Raw genomic sequence first — 17,024 nt, 5'->3', positions numbered from 1 at the left:
TAAAGTAATCAGAGCAGGTTTTCCGTTTTTTTAATACATAAGTTATTATGAGTAGTGGTGGATTAAGCCCGACTGTACGCGCCGTAAAAATTAGAATTTCTTGTTTTATTTCTTTAGTAAAACGTAAGATCCTGTATTTACGGACTCACTGTCTGTTGTTCGAACTTCCCTAATGAGAAGTCCGGATAAGCGAGCGCTTACAGATACCTCTATAGTTTATAAAAAACGTTGATCTGTATGTAGTGTAATTGTAAGATCCATCTAGGGGTATACAAAAATATTATCTTACATCCTGCAAAATAAGGCGTGTTATCAAAGGAAAATCCTATATAAAACCTTCAAACATATTAAAATCCGTTTGAACAAAAACTGAGACAGTTAATCAAATAATAACTTATATAAAGGAACTATACATTTTGTCTCATTAAATCGTAACATTGTTCAAATGACCCAACAGAATTCTCCCACAACCACAGTCGTACTTTGCACGCAAAATCTCGAGAAGCATGCACCCTCGAATGCCTTAGTGCGTGTAAAAAGACTTTGCTGGGAAATGAAATTTTAATTCCTTCCGACACTCTGAAATATAACGATTTCCGCGAACAAAGCCCTAAAAGTATCATATCGTGGATACGGAAGTTATAAATATCGCATTTTATGTTGCTAATTTTTAATCACGCCCAACCAGTCGTGGATGAATCTCTCTGATAATCTATCTAAGTAATATCCGTAAAGTCATTCAAGCAGAGGTGATTCAGCAGAATTTTTTTTTTTTTATCTTTACCTGAATACCAGGAAGTTTCTCACTGGCGAGTGATCTCTGGAAAAAACGGATGTAATTTAACACAAAATACGGTCTAAGGACAAACTAAAGCTATATACGTACCTTCGTGTAGACTCTCAATGAAATTTCAAAATAAAGATAAATGACGAAGTTGAAAAAATGTTAGTAATAGGAGCCATTAGGAAATCAAATAAGCCCATATAATTTTTCCCTCAAATGTCATGCCATAAAAGATCGGACTTGGCGTATCTGCGTAGATTCTGTCGCTTAACAAGGAAACGACTTCCGATAGTTTCCAGTGCGATATACCGACGACATCTTATCTCTGTTAGGTTAGAATAAATTTTTTTCACCAACTTGGACTTACTTAAAAGCTTTACCAGATACCATTTACCTAAGTGATTGTACCTCATACTCCGTTTTCAGCACACTCAGGGGACATTATCAATTTTTTACGTATGCCTCCGGCTTACGTTGCACCCCAATTATAATATAGTGTTTGGAGACTTTTAGGGGATACCCTACATGCCTATATGGATGATCTTGTAATCTTTTCTAATACCTTAGAAAGTACATTCACATAAAGTAGAGCTAGTGCTACAGAGACAAAGACAAACATAATCAGAGTAAAATATCTAAATGTGAGTTTTTTAAAAACCGAACATGTTTATCTAGGTTTTTATGTGTCTGGTCAAAGGTCTTAAAAGTGGTCCATGGTAAGGTGTCGGCTATTCATAACTTTCCGGTACTTATTAACGTAAAAGGGGGATACAGCACTTTTGCGCTGTAGTGGGTATTACAATCGTATGTAAATATGTAACTCTTCAATCATGACAGCTCCTTTAACAGATCTTACGAAGAAGAGCGTAGATTTATTATGGTCTGAAAAGCATCAACAGGCGTTCGATATCTTAAAAGCGGAAAATGCACTTACCTAACTTAAAAATCCCTGATTTAAATAAGGAATTTTTTTTATTGCAAGCAGACGCCTCAGACCAAGGGGTAAGAGGGATACTACTTCAGTAATATGATAAACATTCTTCCCTATAGCTTTTTATTCAGTAAACTAAAGCCCTCTGAAAGTAAATATACAGTAATAGGCAAGGAAGGGTAGGTATCTTTAACTCACTAGTATATTTTAAGTTCATAATCTATGGCTATCCTGATAAAGTCCTTACTGAACATGAGTCCTTTACCGAGTTTTTTCAAAGGCTTTAATCACAGTCCAAAAGGAACTCGGTGACAAATGATCATTCAGGTCTTTGGAGCCAAGATAAGATATCTACCTGGGAAAGCAAATATCATAGCTGACGCATATCCCGCAATCCGCACCATACTGCAAAGAACCATTAATTAGACTAAAAGATATAGAAACATCCGTACCTATGTTAAAACCGTATCTAAACAAGAAAATTCCTTAACCAAGAGATCGCGAGCATTGAATATCTGGGTCGGAGCGCAGAACTGTTACAAACTGAACAAAGCAAGCGTCAACGACTAACCCAAACAATAAACACTTCGAACGGAAACAAAGGGTCAGCGGCTAAGCAAAAAACAATACACACTTCGAGCAGAAACCCTAAAGCAAAAGTATACTTAAGGTATGTGTATCAGAATAATGTAATCAAATGTAGTATTATATGTAGGTCCGTGACGAGGAAAACCCGAAGAACACAGCAGATGACTAACGACCAGGTAGTAATAATAATCTCCTTTCATACCAATCGTCATAAACTGGTTGCATTCCGTCATCCAGGGTTCCATAGTATGTCACAGAAAGCCAAATCACTATTTTACTGGCCTACAATGCTTACAGATATAGCACATAACTAATTGTAACATGTGTCATGAAAACAAGGGATACACTAAGGACCCTGTCAGTTTTAGGGACCTATCCTGTGCCAAATCAATCCTTGAAAGAATATACGTAGAATTATTAACAGAATTACGAGTCTGACAGAGGGAATAAACACTTCTTAGTGTTAATAGTTCCTTGACACGTTATATAGAATTAATAGCACTAAAACAAACACCGCAATTGAGTGCGTTAGGAATATTTATGAGTGCTAAATCAGTAAAATATGGAATTCAACACATAATAATGTGACTCGGTGGTGTAAATCAATAATAATCTCCTTCTCCTTAACACGTTGTGTGAATTCCTTTCCATTAAGAAAACCAATAATATATTTTATCACCCAGAGTCAATCGGTTTGGTAGAATAACGGATAATTAAATAGGAAGTGTCAATGTCTTACGAGTTACAACTCGTGATGTTGGATCCGGACTGGATATAGCGGTTCTGCGGTTTTAAATACCTTTATCATTTATATCTTGTATCATAGAATTGATGGCCGCAAGTAGCCTTATACGGTACGCGCTAGAAACACTTTTCCACATATTCAAGCCAACCAGTTAATTTATCAAAATATATATATATATAAATAAATATAAATATAAAAAAATAATATATGGATCAAGTGGAGTCAATATATACACTCCGTAAGAAGTCGGAAGGGTTGACAAATTATAATAAAAAAGGAATCACGATAAAATCAATAAGCAAAAACGTAACCATAGGTTAATTAAATATCTAAATATATATGCGTAAAGATTTGAACTCTAACTTAACGCTTTAGTAATGACAAATAAGCTAAAAGTTCAAACACATATCCAAAAACCTACTGACATATTGTCTGTCCCGGTGATTTATATTCGTAGTCAATGAAAAAAAAAAAAAAATAAATAAAATAAATAAATAAATAAAAAAATAAACTAATAATAAATAAAATAAATAAATAAAATAAAAGAGATTTTAAAGTCAGGAAGTCTAGAATGTGAAAATGTTATCTATGAAATAATCCTATATGAATCTTATACAGGGCTAATAATATATATAGAATTTGTATGGAAACCTTTTCATATAGTTTGAATAAGGAATATTTAATTTAACATAATTACAATTATGCAGTTTTCCAACAGGAAACTAATATATTGTTCAATTTTAGTACTGTTTTTTTCAGACATTCTTCTCATGTGGGTCGAGTATTAAAAACAAAAAAATTTTATCCTAAAGTCGTATCTCTTACAGCAAGTAACGTAACTCTTAGCTGGCTGAGAGCAATCTCCTGCCAAGTGACGACGTCATCATTGCCGTATCAGCATTTGTTCCTTTTAACCTCAATAATCTGCTTACACAGGCTTCATCTCGCGATTGCAAAGCAGATTGACTGGAGAAAGGAATGCTTAGCCCGAAATTCTCATGGGCAAGGCAGAAAATGTCTATCCGTATGCGCAATGCAACTTTAGCTAAGGAGTTGCAATCATTTTAAAATTAATAACAAAATAAGTAAATAGAATTTCTTATAACAACAAAATGAATAAATTTTTTTTCTGAACCTCATAGACATTTAGAAGTATCAGGATATGTATAAGAAATATTTACTTGCAACATTAGCCTATTACAATTCAAGTAAAACATTCATGGGAAAATGTCACATTTTCGTTGAAAAACCCAAAGTTTATTTAGAAATTAGTTACATAGTGGGTTTTTTTTCGTTGCATCTCCTACCTATTAATAAGTTTTTTAAAAAATTAACATCAGAGGATGCGCACGAGAATATTGAATATGCACTTGTTAGGGCACAGAATCATGATTAATCTTCTCTTTGACTCTTATGTTGCCTGGCAATCTTACAATTAGCTCCGTTTTCCACTTCTTTGGTCTAGTAACTGACTACCAGTAATATCGAATTTTCTTTGAGATTCGTAATGATATCTATTTATTTGTTATATATGGATATTTTTACAGTCATCATAGACTGGATCGGTTCACTCATTGTTAATGCCATGGATAAAAAGTTTGTACAGCGGACTCTTTTGAATCCCAAAATATCAGCGAATTCATGTGGGTTAAGTCTGGTCTAAATGGCTCTCTTCCCTCCCCTGTATTTGGATGTCGTCTGAATTTTACTTTGCCCTTGTGACAAGTATAATTTCACTTGCAGGCTGATTAATGGAACCTGGTTACAGTATCCTGCAGTACGAGAGTTTCACATCGCAACTTCAAGAAATCGTTCGTCGCAAGCGGACGACTACAGTCAAGTAACAACCGCCTACAATGTGAAAGGAATTTCATGGACTTCTTCGACCGACACCGTATCTCGTCGTTAATCTCGTTTTCATGCGGAACGCTCCAGCGGCTGTCGGAATTCGACTACAAAAGGGACATACTTCCGACAATTACGACCGAAGGATATTCAACTCACTTTGCTGGCGAAGGACTCGTGCTGGGGATGATTTTTTTTTCATCGCGAACGGAATCGTGTAGCTTAGGATGCAGAGAATAAGTATGAGCGCAAAATAGAACGTTGGACCCGCCCAGGCAAATTTCCCCATTGTTTTAACCATTGAAAAAGGCCGTTCATTTGGCTAAAGGTGGTTGTCTGGAACTGTGTAATGACGAAAAGTTGTTCGAACGCTAGTTAAAAGTGAAGTAGTATAACCTCGGTCATGTATCCTATATATATAAAGTATCATGTATCCTAATATATGATCATAAATAACAGAGTCGAAAATATATCTTTGCGTGTACGCAATGGGAATCTCTTATATAAAATGATCATAAATAACAGAATCTATATATCTTTGCGTGTACGCAATAGGAATCTATTTAAAGTGCACATATATTAATCATAATTTTATGAATCCATATACATATGTATAAACAAACTCAGGTAGCCTATAATCAATCTGTTACCTTTTATCATACCAATATCTGCAGTTATTTATGAGTTAGAATATGAATTACTAATCAGTATACATTACATTTGCATAAAAATCAACGAATCAATCAGCATAACCATTGAATAATTTTATCAATTCATATATGAAATATTTTATCAGTAAAATATGATTTTTATCATGTTATCTTCATTCTATGCAATTATCAGAGTACATTAGTATTTTCTGTAGCATAAGTATCTTAAGAGATGAAGTGAAAAAGCTGTATCATATATATCACGTGATCACTATTATTTACCAATATCATTGTTTTATATTTTATTACTTGAATCAATCATGTACACCTGATTTTTTATTGTTATATATATATATATTCACATAGTGTCCTGTATCAAACACTCCTATAAGTCAAATGCAAGTCAAGTTGAGTAATATTCAGTTGGTTGTTTTGGTAGCTGACCGAGCTGATGTAAGTATTTACATAATAAAAATATGAATGTTAGTCCATATATATAAAAAGATTGCTTGCAGGAATGTGATCAGACTAGAGACGCTAAAGATGACGTATACAATAAGTATGTAGGCTAAGTTGACATGCCGTCATCTGTGGTCATTCATTTGTTTTGAAACAGTCCAAGCTCCCTGCTTGAGACAACTACCACCCGACCTATTATTCAAACGGCCTACGTGATCTCTAGTGTCTCATTTGATTGTGTGTTCGTATGAAACTATGTCATTGTATGTATGTTCATATGTTCGAACTACTGTCTGTTCCTTCATAACTTGTACAGAGATGGTAGACAGGCAGAAACAGAGTTAGTGATCGTCATTAGAAGACCTGTACCTCTTTACCTAAGCTATATCATGTAGAGGAATAGGATTAGCCATTATCATTGGCAGAAGCGATCAAGCTATCGTTATTAGAAGACTTGTACAATCATATCTGATCTTCAGTATGTAAAACTTCAGAAGAAATTAGATCTATTATACTTAGTGTTTTCTACAAGAACTCACGAACCATGAGTTTAACACATCGTCGTAAAGATAATACCGACTTCGTAAGTGATCTACAAAACCCCAGACACTCCATTGAAGATGGAAGTGCAATACCAACCGACTTAGCGTATAGATTATCGCTAGTCTAACATTACCTCATAGGCGCCTATCATACAAGGCACAAGCCCTAATATATATACATTAAAAATATATATATATATATATATATATATATATATATATATATATATATATATATTATGTACATATATACAAATATATATATATATATATAGATAGATATATATAGAGAGAGAGAGAGAGAGAGAGAGAGAGAAGTTAGAGAAAGAGAGAGAGAGAAGGGGGGGGGGTTAGGGTTGCTATGCCCCTTAATGAAACTTATCCCTAAACAAAACTTTTGTCATGAACAAGCGATCGACATACTAGTCATGTTCTGGTAGGTATCCAGTCACTGTTGTTCCTCCGAGAATAGTCTAGAAGGCAGAGTATGAAGAAGGGAGGAAGTTTAGCATAAGCAAGAGCCGTAGGCCTACCCTAGCTTTCCCCCACCAGTCAACCCAACTTTGAATGGGTATCCTCAGTGGTATGGGGCTCATTTGACTTTGTGAAGATTAATAACTTCATGGGAACCTTCTTCTCCAAGGGAAAATCATATAGGTGAGATGTGGTTATTTTCACTGTCACTTTGCTTCCAACCGAAAAAGGTTTTGTAGGTTCGATCCTTTGTCAGGGTGTACGGACTTATCACAGAAGATTCCCTTTGGGTGTAGATTGTTCTCAAGGTGAAGTGAATTTTGATATCCATGGGTTATTCATGGATTTATATCTGAAAATATAGAACCTTTATGCGAAAAAGGGGCAAATTATCATTCATACATACATGTGTATGTAAGCGTGTTTGTATGTATATATGTAATATAACAAAGGAAGCTCAAATAAGAAAGGTGCACATGAAAACTGCACTATATTCAGCATGTTTCGCTTCATCTCCCTTCAGGTGAACTAATGGAGATATTTGACAGTACAAGGACTTTATATACAAAAAGGACAGTATGCGAGGAGTCAGTTGCGAGGATTAAAATTCGGTAAAATTAAGAGTAACTATAATTTCCTTGAGGCGCGAAAAGGAAGTCCATGTATAGAAAACTTTGTCAAAAAAAGTCTCAGATATTTCCGTTAGTTCACTTGAACCGAGATGAAGTATAATATACTGAATATAGTGCCGTTTTCATGAGTGAACTTTCCTTACATAGACTTCTTTAATATAGAGGTAATTTGTTCGAATACAATTTAACAAAGTTCACATGCATTATATATATATATATATATATATATATATATATATATATATATATATATATATATATATATATAATATATATATGTATATATATATATATATATATATATATATATATATATATACATATATACTAATATATATGTGTGTGGTTGTGTGTGTGTGCGTGTGTGTGCAACTATATATATATATATATATATATATATATATATATATATATATATCTATATATATTAGTTAGGCAAATCAAGTTGGATTCAGCATCGAAAACCTTTCTTAATTCGTTGTGAATTTAACAAAAATAAAAAAATGAAAACCTTGCCATTTGGACACCAATAAAACATGAACCAATAAATCAATTATTTCGTGGTGTGGCCATGATCATAATTCTGTTTATAGTGTGCATTTACATTTCTCTCTCTCTCTCTCTCTCTCTCTCTCTCTCTCTCTCTCTCTCTCTCTCACTCCAAGTTAATTTATTTATGGAAACAACGCTTCTTGTGTAAATTACACGCCGTCAGCTCCACGCAGTATTTATTAACTGCGTTGACACCGACCCTGAAGTGTGCCCCTGGGTGCCCAAGGGACGGGTATCTCTACCCTGCGCTGGCTTTTATTTAAGTTTTCTTATCAGGACCGGACGGGTTTTGAAATTTAGCCATGTCCCCAGACGACTTCTCCGTCAACCCTTGAAACTATACCTGGATTCATCTCTGTCTGTCTGTCTGTCTGTCCCGAGTTCTCTGGTTCGCCTTTTCTCAGTTGTATTATTCTCTCTTTCTCTCTCATCCAAATTTTTCTCATCTCCTTATTGTTAAACTGCTGCTGCCGCAGCTGCCTCTCTCTCTCTCTCTCTCTCTCTCTCTCTCTCTCTCTCTCATGTAAATCCTTCTCATTCTTTATTTAACTGTTAGATCTCTCTCTCTCTCTCTCTCTCTCTCTCTCTCTCTCTCTCTCTGTTCCCGTTGCATTCTACTCACCCCCTTCCATCATCATGGCGTTGTTAAACCTTCTTCGTCTCTTTATGCTGCATCTCATCTCCGGCTCCTCCTTGTTTTCTCGTCATTTCTCCTTCTCCCTTTTTCCTAAAGGGGCCTCCTCGTCCCTCCTCCTCCTCCTCCTCCTCCTCCTCCTCCTCCTCCTCCTGGAAGCGTCTTGGCGCCGTATCACGTCATCAAAATGTTTCATAGGCTTCTCAGTCTCACACCTGGGCGGCGATGCAGCCCTGATAAGGACGCGATGCGACCCTGTATTTAAATGGCGTTACGGCTCTCGGATCTGCTTCTCCGATCCTCCAAGACTGATAGATAGATAGATGGCTGCAGGGAGTAACAGGAGGTAGTTAGATAGATGGCTGGAGCGAGTAATAGGAGATTATTAGATAGATGGCTGGATACAGTAACATGAGGTAGTTAGATAGATGGCTGGAGAAAGTAAGAGGAGATAGTTAGATAGATGGCTGGAGAGAGTAACAGGAGACAGATAGATAGATGGCTGTAGAGAGTAACTGGAGATAGATAAATAGATAGATGGTTGTAGAGAGTAACAGGAGATAGTTACGCATGGAGTTGGGTAATACAGGGTGGGGCAGAGAGGACGACCAATTTTGAAAATTTCACAAAATTATGAACTTTAGTTTTATACAAATTTTATTGACATCATTGTGTTCACACTGAAGTAGCATTTGACAAATTTAAGTTTGGAGAACAATGTCCTTCATGTGGAGTCCATTTTCACTGATGCATTTCTGAAGGCGTTCTTGGAAGTTGGCCTCCACTCTCTGCAGCTTTGCTCTGTCAGATTGGGCAACGGTTTGCTGACACTTCTTGGACCCCTCGTCCCCTGATTAGTCCATTTATGATTATTTCTTGTGGGGATACCTCAATACACGTGTGTATGAGCATAAGACCCGTACACTGGAGGATTTGAAAGAAGCTATTCTCGTGGAAGTTGCCCAAACTGACAGAGCAAAACTGGAGAGAGTGGAAGCCAACTTCCAAGAACGCCTTCAGAAATGCATCAATGAAAACGGACACCACGTGAAGGATATTTTTTTCCAAACTTAAATTTGTCATTGCTAATTCAATATGAAGACAGTGATGTCAATAAAATTTGTATGAAACTAAATTTAATGATTTTGTGAAATTTTCAAAATTGGTCGCTCTCTCTGCCCCACCCTGTGGTTGAGTCATGCGGGAGATATCTGACATAAGGCAGGAAAGTGATGCAGGTATTGGAAGTAGATGACGATAGAGAATAAAATAAGCAGGAAGGAAACGAATAAGATAGTGATAAACGATGATGGTTAGTTATTAATGCTTAGAATACGAACGGGTTTCGGAAAAGAGTAACGCAGTGGATAGGTAACGCTTCGTTATGATTAGGCAGTTGAAAATACTTACAAGAAGAATAATCTCGAACAAGACATTCTAACCGAAAGGAATATTAACATTAGACAGAAAACCTATTTCAATAAAGTAATATATAAAAAAAGTAAGAAGAAACCTAACAGCAGAATAGATGACCTGACACATTATGGTGAGAAATCAGGTACACTAAGTTTCCAATAGGATGACATGAGTAGGAATATAACAGGAAATCCTTGAACTTCTGGTAAAATTCATTACAATGGAAGAACACCTATAATGAACCAAAAGAAGCTCAAGATGAATGTTTATATGAAAAAAATATACAATTCTAGGTGAACCAGTATCTGATGACGTTTCTTGGAATGACTCCAAAATATCACAGTATTAGATAGACCTCAAAAAAACATATTTATCCTTGAAGGATGAAATTACATATGAATGTTTTGGTAGCAATAACAGTTGCTTCACTGGGAAAAAATGGTGGCTTCCATTATCCAGAAAGAAAGATCAATTACTTGCCTTTAGAATTAAAATTAGTTAAAATATTGCGTGAAATGAAGAAAAACACTAAAAGAGGTAAATAACAGAATTTGGAAAATAAAAAACGTATGGAAACACTTCAGTTTCCAAATTGGTATCTGTAAAGAAAGTAAAATAAAATTTTATATGATATACATATTTAAAGAAAATTATATATATATATATATATATATATATATATATATATATATATATATATATATGTGTGTGTGTGTGTGTGTGTGTGTGTGTGTGTGTGTGTGTGTGTGTGTTTGTGTACACGTATATATGTGAGTGTATATCTGCTAGAATAGACTTATATCTGCCTGATAAGGAACAAAAGTTTAATTGCTTCTTGAATTAGAATAATCGTATATATCTTGCTTGGCAGTAGAAAAATGACGATAAACAGATAAAAGAATTGTTAATAGAAGTGAGTTAACCCTTAAAGATAAAATTACCCTTTAAAAAAAAAAGAATTGAAATTTTTGATCAGGTGAATTAAAACTGCAAGATGCCTAGGGTGATACTGCGAAAGTAACTGATAAGCCAGCAAGCACATTAAACACGACAAATAGAAATGAATTAAAGGAAAGTCTCTTCGTTCCTTTTGATAAAGTCAAACGGGGCTTTTTTTTTTTTTGTACGACTGCGAAAGTGAGCAATGAATGAAGAATGTCCGAAAGAAGTGAAATAGTGGAAACAAAGTGTACCAGCATATCCCAGGACGAGTTCGAATGAAGGAAATTGCAGGAACCGAGGGTAAAGTGTTACATTTAATGGACGTTAACGCCAAGGAAAGTCCAGATTAAAATGAAACAAGGAAAATGGAAAGAGGAAATTGTACGGCTCTCTTGGGTAAAAAAATGGAAAGAGAGAGAGAGAGAGAGAGAGTTTAGGGCAAGGAAAGAGTTGGCAGTAAAGGAGAAATGGACGGACTCGTAATTTACGTTTGGAAAGAATTTAAGTAAAACTGAAGATCTGGAACGGTGGCCGCAAAATCTAGAAGAAATGTGAGGCTTTTGTATTCATACAAATACAAGTTGAAGCACATGCAGAGAACAGTAAGTCAGTCATTTAAAAGAGAGAGAGAGAGAGAGAGAGAGAGAGAGAGAGAGAGAGAGAGAATTGTGATGCCATACCAAACGCAAAATTTTTTTAGGGGAAACTGCAAAGTAACAACAGGAAAAGAAAAGGCCTTTTGCAGTATACAGGGATGGAAACATATAATCAGATCGTAGGATCAGAGATATGAGGGAAAAATGCAAGACAAACCAATCCCCCGTGAAACTGAGGCAGACAGAGAAATTGGTTGATCAAAAGAATAAAGCCATTCCATGAGACAACGACAGAAAAACTGTGATAGCTCGATTCCTGATCCAAGTCATTCCCAGAATGTGAAAAAGAGCCGGATATACGTGACTGCAGCACTGATGGGGGAGACAGACAGACGGATATTTTGTAGAATTTGAAGACCAAGTTGGGGGGAAAACGGTATAGGAATAATAAGCACATAATGGAAATGTGTGACAGGAAAGGAACGGACGCAATGTCAGGTGACTGAAAATGCATTGGAAAGAAATGCAGTGAAAAAAAAGATAATTGATATTAAAACCGAATTTAGAAAATGATAAAAGAAAATAATCAGCTACGTAATATTGGATTATCAATAGCAAGACCTTGAAATTTTTAATGGGTTAAGAAATTTAAAGGAGATTTAAATGAATAAGAGTTGGGAGATGCGACTAATTATATAGCAAAGTAAAATATCCATATTGTTATACATTAGTATTTTTTAATAATAATTGATTATTTGAGTCAGTTTCCTCTCATTTGCATTTTAAACAGCACTTGTGCGATTTTAAAGTGATCTCAATATTTTCTTCTTGCCAGAGAAACGTAATAATAATAATGATAAAATTAATAATACAATAATAATAGTATATTTGGAAGATGCATTCCATTTTCATAAAGAATTAATCGAGACGCGGATGGCGAGGTTTGTTGGATGAACTAAGCAATAATAACGATAGAAAAATAGTAGTATATCAAATTCTTACTGATGATACGACCGATAATTATAATACTAATAAAGAATATAGCAACAATGGTGATATTGACAATAATAATGAATGATTCCTTCAATCTTCTTACATAGGTTCTCTCTCTCTCTTCTCTCTCTCTCTCTCTCTCTCTCTGAGATATCATTTTGAGAACTCGTGTCGTGAGCTGATGGAATGAATGCTAAACCAGCTCCTTCTGGTCCCTTGCACGCATGCAATATTATTTTCTGATCATCGTACAGAAAAAATCAGTTTATGATACAGATTTCATCGATTTTTTTATTCTTTTAAGCCATTTCTTAGGTGCATCAGGTATTCGCCATGTAGAATGCCTTCTGGTTACTTCCTTGGGGAATGCACGCAATTATGTATACCATATGTTATATGTAGTATATCTATATATATATATATATATGTATATATATATGTATATATATATATATGTGTATAGATATATATATATATAATATATATATATATTATATATATGTATATATATATATACCTATATATCTGTGTGTGTATTATATATATATATATATATATATATATATATATATACATATATATCTGTGTGTGTATTATATATATGTATATATTATATCTATATATATATATATATATATACTATATATATATATTATATACTATATATCTGTGTGTGTATTATATATATATATATATATATATATATATATATTATATACATAAACACACACACACACATACACACATATATATATATATATATATATATATATATATATATATATATATATATATATAGGAAAGAACTTTTCGCGGATTGATATAGAGGGAATAATAATCGTTATGAAATTTCAAGTAAATTTCATTTGCTGGACAAGATTATAGGATCAAAATCCGTCGAACGTACAAAGCGATAATTTGATGGGAAATGAAAGTTACGAAAGGAAATAAAACGTGTCTTTGGGTGTAACTAAAACCTTTTAGTCAGGAAGCTTGAAAAGGTAATGAAAATTGTAGCTAAATTATTTATGTAATTGAAGAAGCGTTGAAAGGTTTTAAAGAATGGGATAAAGTAACATATGTTTTGTAGCTTTCAATGTAAAGTATTAAGCGAAATTGCTGTTTATATTTCTGATTTTAGGGCCTGTCTTTTATCTTAGTCGTAAAAGTCTAAGAGGCTGACAGGCGTTATGCACTGAAAATACTCAATGGGACCTGGTTTGGAATTCCAGGTTAATTAAGAGGCTTCGTAACTTAAAGAATCGCCTTTTTTCAGTCATGCAAAACTTGAAGGGGAATTACATTTACCCAGGGTACTCTGTATTTTTAAGGTTGCTGTCCCTTAAGAAATGTCAATTGTCAAAACACAGCTTTCTTTGTATGTTTTGATATTATTTGTGAATTTGCTTGCCATAAACGCATGTTAGCGTATGTCAATGTGACGTCATAGTAAGGGTTCATGCGACGATGTGTTGGAAATTGAGCCAGAATGATTCTGTCCTTGTAAACATTGTTAGATTCTCACGACCTAGTTCATTAGCCTATTCGAAATCAGAATGGCTCGGAATTTACGGTGGGGTAAAGTTGTTTGAAAATTGACTTTAGATTTCCATACTAAATTTCTTTTATTTATCTTAAATCGCATAGCTTTGATAATAGTTCCTACCTTTCAAGCCCAGACCAACATACCATAGCATTATCGCTTCTTCATGAATGCCTTGCTGGCCATTGTAGGTATTATTCTCATTTTACCACATACTCGTGGATTCCGTTCTTGTATTCACGAGAAGCCTTATTTGTAGTCACTGACATTTTACTGCAAACCTTTATGTCGGCCGTCCTCTTAAAATCTTGTTATTCAACTGTAACTAACAAAAGAATGCAGTATGTATGAAATCACGTAAACACTTCAAGATACAGAAACAAAATTGTGCATAGAGATCTTAATTCAATGTTTATTGTATTTTGTAAGTGTTTGTTCATTATCCTACGACAAACAGTGTTTGAGAACAAAGGAGGTGCTATTTTGGAGAGAGAGAGAGAGAGAGAGAGAGAGAGAGAGAGAGAGAGAGCCGCATCGAAAACTTTCTATGCTAGAAATATTTTTTCTTTGATTCTTTATTATTTACTCAGTATTTTTTCTTGACCCATAAGGAGCGTAGGAAGAAGGTTTAGAGAATGAAAGATGAAACGTGCTAAGTCCTCAGACTTAGTGAGAAGTAATCTAAAGGAGGTAATTCAGAACATTATTTTGTTAAGAACACAGCAACATTCACATACTTTGGTCGCTTGTCGCATGACCCATTTTCTGCATTTATAATTCTAGTTGAAAATTAGATTTATTCAAAATACTATTATTTTTCGCAGGAAACTTGTTCCTCATATATATTTTCGCAATAGTATATTTACACCATAGTCTCATAAAAGTGATGTCTTTACTTTTTAATATAGCAGAACATCGTGGCTGTATAGCTGATATAGTAGAAAAAAATATAAGACAGAGATATTTGATGATTGATCTAGACAGTCAAGTGTCTCGTAACACCTCGTTGAGTTCCCTTATCCATATATATATAGTGGTATATATATATATATATATATAATATATATATACATATATATATATGTATATATGCATACTAGTATATACGTATATACACAGGGACAACACGAAACCACGCATTCCATACACCAGCAATCACTTTCTCTCAATGACACAAACATCAACCGCAAAGTACGCTCAAAGAGCGTAAGATTATAGTAATACAGTAGTATAAAAATGGTATTGGTGTACCATATGATTTGTGAAAATATAAACCAAGATATGCGTGAAATGATAGAAGAAGAAGAAGAAGAAGAAGAAGAAGAAGAAGAGAAGAAGAAGGAGGAGGAGGAGGAGGAGGAGGAGGAGGGGAGGAGGAGGAGGAGGAGGAACGATAAAGGAAATGAGTGCTCAGGCTCCAGAGGGAAATATTAGAGGGTAGACATTACGGTCAGAAAAGGAGTCATGCCTCGAGAGAAATTACATGCTATGGCCCAACGTAAAACAATGCAGATCATGAGGCAGATAATGTCTGGACCCGCCCACATCGACGCGATGCGTGGAGGAAGAGATCACTTTGGAGGCAATCGAAGGGTGAAATCGTTGTTGACTTAATGTCCTTTGGGACAGAATCGTTTGTTGACAGTGGACAGGTAGTCGTGGTGTGGCATTTTAGATCAACAAAGGACTGTAGGAGGTATAACAATGGTAGACGCGTCTCTTATTATATATATATATATATATATATATATATATATATATATATATATATATATATATATATATATAAAGATGATGCCACGGAGGAAAATTGAAAGGAGAGAAAGCCAAGAACTTTCGGTCTAACACGACTCTTTACTAAAGGGTCGTGTTAGACCGAAAGTTCTTGACTTTCTCGCCTTTCAATTTTCCTCCGTGGCATCACCTTTATTTATACATAGCATCACGCTTTATATACTTCAAGTGATCAAGTTATCCAATATTATAATTGTATATAAATATATATAGAAACTGAATTATTTATAGTTTTTAAAACGCGTCTCTCATTATTATTTATTTATAAAACAGTGAATTATTCATAGTTTTTGTTTTGACGTTTAGATTTTTAGCAAACCTTTGCAGTGAATTGAAGTTATTTATTAATCTGGCAAAATATTTTAATTTTTCCATTAGAGTAAAAAACTGGGGAAAATTATACGACTTAGTACATTTGCCTACGATTTTCACGTCGAAATATTACCGTTGATAATAAAAACAAACTTGATTATAATGAGCTAAAGTGAATAAAGTTAGTTTCTACCATCTATAATTTCAAAAGCTTAATTTCACGGAAATTATCTTTCGCGTTATATGTCAAGTTTGCGTTGGCGTATAGAAAGTTAAACTACATAGCATTTTGTACAGAATAGATTGCCCATAATTCAAACGATAAAGATATGGATAAGTGGAGCTGAAAGGGTGAATGAATACCCGCGTAATACCAGTCACTGCAAATTTACGGCTATTTGAAATGTTCCCAATTTTGAATGTTGAATTAATAGTGAAGTGACGAAAAGCAGTATTCTCGGTTACAGAGATTGTAGCATTTTTTTTTATGAACAATAACGTTGTGTAAGATGCCGTCTAGATGGTGTATGTATCTGGAAAAGGATAATTTTTAGAGAAAATGTTAGAGGATTGATTATACATTTTCTTAAAG

This window comes from Macrobrachium nipponense, chromosome 13, assembly GCF_015104395.2.
Source record: "Macrobrachium nipponense isolate FS-2020 chromosome 13, ASM1510439v2, whole genome shotgun sequence".
Taxonomy (NCBI): Eukaryota; Metazoa; Arthropoda; class Malacostraca; order Decapoda; family Palaemonidae; genus Macrobrachium; species Macrobrachium nipponense.
This window is presented reverse-complemented; position numbering follows the sequence as displayed.